Source organism: Crocodylus siamensis, chromosome 6 (genome assembly GCF_052110815.1).
Source record: "Crocodylus siamensis isolate JL-2025a chromosome 6, ASM5211081v1, whole genome shotgun sequence".
Taxonomy (NCBI): domain Eukaryota; kingdom Metazoa; phylum Chordata; order Crocodylia; family Crocodylidae; genus Crocodylus; species Crocodylus siamensis.
In genome coordinates, this window is record NC_143400.1 from 41,843,283 (window position 1) to 41,851,903 (window position 8,621).

Consider the following 8,621-nt stretch of genomic DNA (forward strand, 5'->3'; position numbering starts at 1 on the left):
GAGCATCCAGAGCCTGAGGATGTGCCTTGTATCACTATCCTGGAGACACTGTTCCCTGCAGGAACCCACCTGCCTGGGTAAGCAGCAGAGGCAACAGCTGCCAGCACAGGTGTATCTTTGTGGGGCTAGACACACATGGCATTCAGGTGGGAATGGACCCCAGGAGCCAGAGAATCACAAGCCCCAACCCACCAGGGAGGGAGGGAGCAGGGACCCAGGCTCAATACACTTGCTTCTGGTCCAGGCTCCATCAGACAAGTGTAGCCCAGGTAACGTGGGTATATACTCCCCTTCTCCAATTGAAAGGGATTGTTAGCTGGCAGGTGTGCTGTTGAGGAGAACTGCATACCACCCAGTTCCCTTCCGCCCCTATAGAACCAGGCCAGGACAGTCAGGGACTTAACTATATTACAAATGTATTTACATTAACTTACCACAAGGGAAAGGAACATGGATACGAACATATGTACAATGTATATATAAGATATCTAAACCAGTAATATAAAAAATACCCTCTGGGTAAATGACATAAAACCTTAAAACAGTGCTCCAGATATAGGTAAGTCACAGGTAAGTACCTGATCTGAAACAGATAAACCCCAAAGATACACACAATCCTGAGGGGAAACCCCAATGCCTTTGGGCTTTTCTCCAGCCCTACAAAGAAGCTGGTAACTCTCAGGAGCCCTTAACTAACCAGGGGGGAACTCCCCTCCCCTGTGGGAATCCTCTTTTTCCCTGCAACTCACAGCTCCCAGGCCTGGAGGGTGGTCCTCATCCTCTGTGCCAGGCTGCTCTCTCACCTGCAGTGGGCTTTGGGGGGAGGTTACTGTCCCCTGGAACAGGGCTCCTCCATGCAGGGCTTCTGGGGCCTCTGGCTTGGCCCTGTCTGCTGGCTCAGTAGCCTGGGACTCAACCCAAGCTACAAAAGGCAAGCCTGCTGCACAAGGATGGGCCCTTGGTGCCCCAGTTCTCACCTCACTGCAGGGTGCTCCCAGGCAACCATGCCCTGGTCTTCTCTGAACCTCCCTCCTCACTGATCCTGGGGCTACCCAGGGCCTCCCCACCCCAGCCACAGCCTCCTGCTGCAGCAGGGAGAGAAGCTGAACTAATGGGCAGCAAAGCCACAGCTGGGCAGGAATGGCCTCTCATTAACCTTCCCACCTGGCTGGCCAGGGGTATGGAGTATCTGGGCCCTGCTGCACCTCAGGGAATGTAACCCCAGTTACAGCCTCCATCAGGTGCAGATCAGGATGCAGGACACACCTGCCTTGGAGGTGCAGGCATAACACACCTGCTGGGCTGGGGCCCTCTGGAGCTCTGTATGATAGAAGCAGATGCCAGCAGTGAAGACAAGGGCTAGAAGAGCTCACACCAGTTATGCCACCTGAGAGATTTCCCTAGGGTATTTCAAACCAACAGGTCCTGGCAGTTGGGCTTGTCTCCCAGGGGCCAATAGAAAGGTTCAGACTGGATCTGGCCCCATGCAGCAAAAGAGCTGCCTGCAGAGGCAGAAGAGCTTCTCCAGCAGATACCATCCTCCTTAGGCTACAAGGCTCCAGCTACTCATATAGAGCCTGTCCCAGAGCCCCCCTGGAGACCAAGCCAAAGTTCTTGGGAAAGCCCTTGGCTTGGATCCAGTCTGCATCCCCTGTGTGCAAACAGGGTGGGGAGAAGCTACAGCAGGTCTGCCACCTCCAGCCAGCATGGGGCCAGGGCTAAAAGGGTCTCAGCCTGAGACTAAGCACCTTTGGCACTGAAGTACCATGGAGGATCCTATCTCCCTTGGGCTCTTCTGCAAAGCTTTCCTCACATGCACTGTAGCTGATAAGGATTCCTTTCCTGCAGTACTTCTTGTTTTCATTTTGTTTAATATGAGAACTCCAAAGGCCCTCAAGGAGGTTCAGGACATGGGCATGTATTACTGCACCAGGGCCAGAGACCCATACCCTATTCCTTCCAATACACAGACCCAGGGGCAGATTTCCTTTGTGCCTTGAGCTGCATGGGGGCAGGAGCCCATGACCACTGCAAGCTTGGGACAGAAGCAAGAAAAGGGGCTTCAAGATGCAGGGGAGCCAGCAAGACAGGATTGAATGTCAGGCACGAGTAAATCCTAGGCAGCTTTGTGCCCATGAAAACTGAGAGATTGCAGCCCCTTCCCCAAACAGAAAAACCCAGATAAGCCTCCAACTTACCCCAACACTGTGTTACTGGGTGTTGTCTTTGGGGTTTCTGACTGTTTGGGCACTCAGCTGCTATGCCTTGATGGGAAAATAATTGAGGTCAGCCACAAAAAAAACCCTCCCACTAGTTGCTTTATCTTAATCTTTTAAATATACAATGGTATTCTCCAATAATGAGAGAACACCATGATTGCTTTGTGATGATGGACACAGTCTTGGCAAGTCTTTTGATGAGGTGATTAGCTCCTGATGGAGGTCATCCTAATTATCTTTTTTTTCCTTTTAGGCAGGATTAGGTCTGACCCTCTGCTCTATCCAGACACCCTGGTCTCCTTTAATAAGTATTTAGGTAAACACCCACCTCTTTTGTAGGCTCTTTGCTCCCTTACCTTTGCTGTGCCTCCACACAGGGAGATTGCACAAACTTCTCTCTCCTACTCTTGCATTCCCTTCTGGGGCTGTTCTCAGCTTTCAACTTTAGGGCTCTCTTTCTTAAGTGATTACAGGTGAGTCTCTTTTTCAGCCCTGATATCACATGATGAAGTCACATAATTCCCTTGGATTTTATGCTCCCTGCTGTTCTCTCTCTGCCTCTAGTACTGTAACAGTGGGGCTGTGTGAAACAGCACCATTTCATTTCTACTTCTGTTTTGCTATTTTGAAGGGACACCATTTTATTTCGCTGTGTCGAAGCACTGTTCCATTTCATTTCAATGCAGTTTCAATGTGTTTCAACATTTCACCCATAGGCTATAATGAGGAATCAAGAAAACACCTAAAAATTTCTCATTTCTTGTATGAGTTTGATTTTAAAAAAAATCAGGGATGGTAGCTCCTTCTGAGTACATGAAGCCTACCAAGTTGGAAGGAGATAGTTGTAGGGGGTTTTGTGAAACTGTACCTCAAATTGTTCAAAGCAAAATTAGTACACTTGCTGGCAGCAGCAGCTTGCTGTCATCCTGCATGCAGATCTGGGGGCTCGCTTCCTCTGGGAGGAGTCTGGCACAGCCCTGCAGTCCTCCTGGGGGTGTGGACCCCTGGATCTGTGTGCAGGATGACAGCAGGCTGCTGCTGGCAGCTGGGGCCAGTGCCAGCACTGGATTCTTAAAGGCTCTCAGTGCCAGCTGCACCAGTCAGCTTCAGGTGCTGGCACTGGCCCAGCCAGCAGCAGCACCAGCATATTGTCATCCACATGATCCACAGCTGCTGAGTTCAGAGCATTTGAACAAAAAAAAAAGCAGCAGCATCCCCACACCCACCACCCATGATTGGGGCCTCTGAAGGCTCCTGGCAGAGGCCCTCCCACCCATGCACAGTGTGGGGCAGTGAGGGCCAGCAGGGATCACCCCAGCACCACCTGGCACCTGCACAGCAGCTGCACCAGTGCATGGGTGCAGCATGGCATGGCAGGGTGCTGTACGCTGTCCCAGAGCTGGGGCAGATCTACGTGTCAGCTGGAGCTCCCCATTCATTTCCCCAGCCCTCTGATCATGCCCCCAATGCTTCCAGGGGGTGCCCCCTGCCATTTGTGCATGGGGTTTCAGCAGGCTGCTGCTGCTGGCTGTGGAAATAATTCAGAGCTTCCACCATTCCCAGCTGGCAGTGGCAGCCTGCTGTCATCCCACATTATCTGGGGGCCCACAACACCTAGAAAGAGCTGGGGGAAGTAATCAGAGAGGTGAGGGGAAAGATTGGGGAGCTGGGGAATCGAACACATATCTGGGTAAATGTTCAGGGACCTGAATATTCCCCCAGTCCCAGGTTCGATTCCTCAGCCCCCAGTTCGATTCCCTAGCTCTCTGATCACTTCCCCCAGCTCTTTCTTTGGGGCATAGGCCCCCAGCTTTGTATGCCGGTTTTAGCAGGCTGCCGCTGCTGCTGGCTAGAACCAGTGGCAACACCGCAGTCTTCCCAGCACTTGGCACAGGCTGTCCTGAGCAGCTGCTGCTGGCCCCAGCCTGCAGCATGAGCCTGCTGAAACCCTGTGCACAGACTGGGGGCCTGCACCCCCTGGGAAGAACTGGGGAAATGATCAGAGAGCTGCAGAATCAAACCAGGAGCTAGACATCAATATCAGAGCCATTCTTCTCCTGTCTTGCCCCCTTTCTCTCATTAGTTTCTGTTTAGCTGCAAGCAAGCCTGGCTTCAAAAACATTTTGAAACCTTTCCAGTGCCCTTGTTTCATTTTGAAGCTGCTTTGAAGCCTTTTGTTTCATTTATATTTTGCTGTTCTGAGCTTGAAACAGCTTCAAAATGAAAAACCGGTTGAAATTTCACACAGCCTTAGTGAATAGCTCCGGGCCTCTTGAGGACCAGGTGTGTATTACAGCAGTGACCACACAGCCATTGCTGGGCTCCCTAGATGCCCTCCTGCACCCCCAGCCCCATAGGGACCTGCTGCTCCTTCTCAAGCCTTGTGTTGTTAGAGATTGTGCCCCTAATCCCCCTTCAGCCCTGGGCCAAAATCCCTGGAAAGCCCCTGTCTGCAAGCTAGCCTGCATCGCCCGAGAGTGCAGATGGTGGGGAAGAGAAACAGCGGTTCTGCCACCCGTCTGCCAATGCAGGGCCAGGGCAAAGGAGTCTTAGAGTGAGGGTCTTGGGACCCCTGGCACTGGAGTTGCTATGTGGTTCCCAGCTCCCTTGGGCTCCTCTGGAAACCCAGCCAGAGAGAAGAGGGACAAATTATGATCCTTAACTTCACAGGTCATCCCCACAGATATCAACTTGCTTTTGTGCCTCTGTAGGGTTATGTCCTTTATGAGGAAAAACTGGAGAGGTGTGATTTTATTCAAATGACCTAGCAGGGACCACATGCAAATGAGGCAGGGCCCCTTCCTGATAAAGGGTTGCTGCTGATACCCTTTGAAAAGCATCTTGCAGGGGAAAACAGTCCAGAGGTACTGCAGCCCACGGGGGCTTTTAATTAAGCTGAAATGACAGGGCTTAATCTCCTCTGGCTCTTGGCTGCTTGCTCAGGTAAGTGCTGGAGACTTAGGACAGACACCCCATTAGGATACTTACAATGCCCTGGTTAGGATGCACACTTCCCACCCCAGGGAAAAGAGAAGGATAATGGCATTTCTACCCTCATGGGGTTCCTGTGCAGGATTCAGATGGTCCCATGGAAGAGAAAAAACAAAAAGACCTGGGTATGCCTGCAAAGAGGAGAGAGCAGGCAGAAGTGAATGGGTTATCAGTCTCTTGTCCTTCTTTTCTGTGCAGGCGTCAGCTCCCAGATCCAGCTGACCCAGTCTGGAGCAGAAGTCAGGAAACCTGGGGAGTCAGTTAAGCTAACCTGCAAAACCTCTGGCTACACATTCACCAGCTACAACCTTGACTGGGTGAGGCAGCCTTCAGAGAAAGGCTTGGAGTGGATAGGAGATATCAATCCTTCTGCTGGTAGCGTTATCTATGGCCAGGCATTCCAGGGCCGATTCACCATCACCAGGGACACCTCTGTTAGTACAACCTACCTACAGCTCAGTAACCTGAGGACTGAAGACACGGCTGTGTCCTACTGTGCTCGTCGCACAGTGAGACAAACCATATCCAGAGCCATTCAAAACCCCCCAGTGGACAAAGCCAGGTCTCCTGGACACACTAGAGCCCTTGGCCACCCTGAGGAGCACTGACCTAGAAGAAAGGACTCCACTGCCTAGTTGCAATTTCTTAAGCTCCAGAGAAAACTCCTTGGGATTTGGATCCCTAAGCCTGAATCAGCAGTGCCTGAAACTCAGACTCCACCTCTGCTGATAAGTCAACTGGTGCAGCTGAGGGCAATGCACACACACAAACAAATTAAACTCAGGACTCTAATTAAAATATTAGAGCAGCTACCTCTCTCTCCTGCCCCTGCCCCACCCCCACCTAGTTTTCCTTCAGTTGGGGAAGAGGTGCATTTGAGCCAATGCTGTTTTTGTTGCTGGTCACGTGCAGGCAAAACCACCCTTGGTCTACTGTACTGTATGGTAGGCCTTTGAACATCAGCATAAGTTGAATGTCTCAGCCCCTATCACACCACTGAAAGTTTTGTATATCACACATGCACCCACGCAGATGTGCATGCGTGCCTCAGTCATGGGATAGTCATTCTACAGTCCAGGATTTCAGGACCTTTTCTCTCTCTTTTATGGAAAGTGCATTGTTAATGCAAATGACAGTTCAACACAGTAACAATTATAACAACAGTGACAATAAAAAACAAGAGGTTATCTGAAAAAGCTGCAGCTAAAAGATGCCACTACCCAATTTTACTCCAAACTGGACCTATGAAGCTGTCATTCATTGTTCAAGCTGCTCTGGCTTTCTTCTTACCATTTCTGAAGTACAGAAATGGTACCTGTGTTTGGAGCAACTTTGCTCAAACATAGCTGGAAAGGAAAATCCAAAGATTTTCTTTTAGCTTTTTCTTCATCAAGATTGTAAAATGCTGTGACTAGCATCATCTGTAATCCCATTTCATGCTCAGTTAAAAAAAAATGTCAATTGTACAGTCATTCAAAAAAAATACAAAAGGGCTGATTTTCATGGTCTTTGGACTTTCTGACTGGGAGGGGAGACCCCTTCCCACTCTGGTCAATCCCATTCACCTTGTCTGCTGCTTTGGTCTCTCATCTTCTCCATGAGGTCCCTCTCCAGTGCCAACAGCTCCATACCTCACAGCCTCCCTGCTGCCCTCTCCAAGTTCAGACCCCTTTATGTCAAACCCACCCACAATATACAAAGCCAGCCACTCTCGCATCCTATTTAAACTCACACAACAAGAGCCCCAGCCCACGCCTGAATTCCAGCTCTGAGTCTGGACCCAAGGATTCAGCTCCCAGCGCAGCACCATGCTGACTGCCCTGAGAATCTTCCTTTTCCTCCTGGGCCTCCCTTTTGGGGTGGATTCCTCATTTCCCCCAGAGATACCATGTGCAGGCTAAAAGCAGGATGCCAAAATTCCCTAAAGGACTTAGGGGCACAAGCCCCTTTGGAAGCCAGTGCAATTGGTGCTCCATTATGAGCATCCCTGCTTAAGGTCTTGTTAGATAGGAAGGAAGATCCTTGCAAGGGAACCAGATCTTCTCCTTAGACATATCCATCTAGGTCAATCAGTGTTTTCCAACGCTCCTGTTAATCACTCTTTTCTCGCTACAGGGGCCTCCTGCCTGGTGGTCCTGCCAGTATCCACAGCAGAAATTAAGAAGCCAGGGGAATCTTTGCAGCTCTACCATCAGCAGCTACACCACGCATCAGAACTGGCAGGCCAGGCACAGGGCTGGAGTGGCTGTTTTACTACTACTCAGCATGAAGTACCAGCTACTCCCCACCAATCCAGGGGAGATTCACAGCTTTCAGGGACAACTCCAGGTTCTACTTGCACATGAATTGAGGACACTGCCATGTATTACTGCGCCTCTCTGGCACAGTGAGTCAGAATCAGGCTGATCTGGGACAAAAACCTCCCCCTTGACTTCAAACCATGTCCCAGCCTGTTACAAGTAGCCTGTGTTATTGGTTTTAATTGTGTTGCTCTACAGCCATAGGCAGACAAGGTTATCTGGGTAAACGTGTTATCTTTTTTTAGACCAACTAAATAGTGGGAAAAATTGTTCTTTGCAAGCTTTGGGATACAAACACCCTTCTTCAGACATGGAAAACAACACAAGCACTGAAAAGGGGCCTCTCCTCTCCCCCCACTCAGACACATGAAGCAGGGCAGCAAGTAGGGGCAAAATGCAGCTGCAAAACAGCCTGCCCTAGAAGTGCCAGTGTACTAGGAACAGTCTCTGGAGCCCCCCACTCTGATGGGCTTCTTCTTGGATGTGCTTCATGGCCCTCAACACCATGGGATCTGAGCAGGGTCACACCATCCAGAGTGAACCCTAAAGAAGATCCCCAGTTTCCATGTGGGAAGCAGGGGTACCAGGAATACAATGGGGAGATTTCAAGAGCCAAATCCCATTATCTGTGACTGAGCTAAAATGCTTGTGGCCAATAACAATGTTGAGCAATCACACATTAAATTAAATTATTAATTTAAGCATAAGTGAAATTAATTTACAGCCATTTAATTTAATGTAAGGCATAAAGGCAGCCTACAACTCCAGGGAAGCAGGCCCTTTCACCTTGGGGAGGCCATCCCGAGGCTGCTGAGCATGCTGAGACTACCTGTCACCATTCCCTAAACCTCTGATATCAACTAGGGCTGTGCAAGGCTTGGGATCCAAGGCCACTTCAGACACTTTGGTGTCTGACGCCACGTGCCTGGAGTGAAGTACAGGCTCATTCAAGCTGCCTGAAGCAGTTCGGAGCTTCTGAAGTGCGTTGGAAAAGTTTGGATGCTTCAGACCCTGAAAGTTGAAGTAAGAGGGGGACGGGGGAGGAAGGGAGAGACTGACGTGTGTAGGTAGCCAGTGAGAGGGATTTCTCTCTGGTTGCCTTCCAATGACA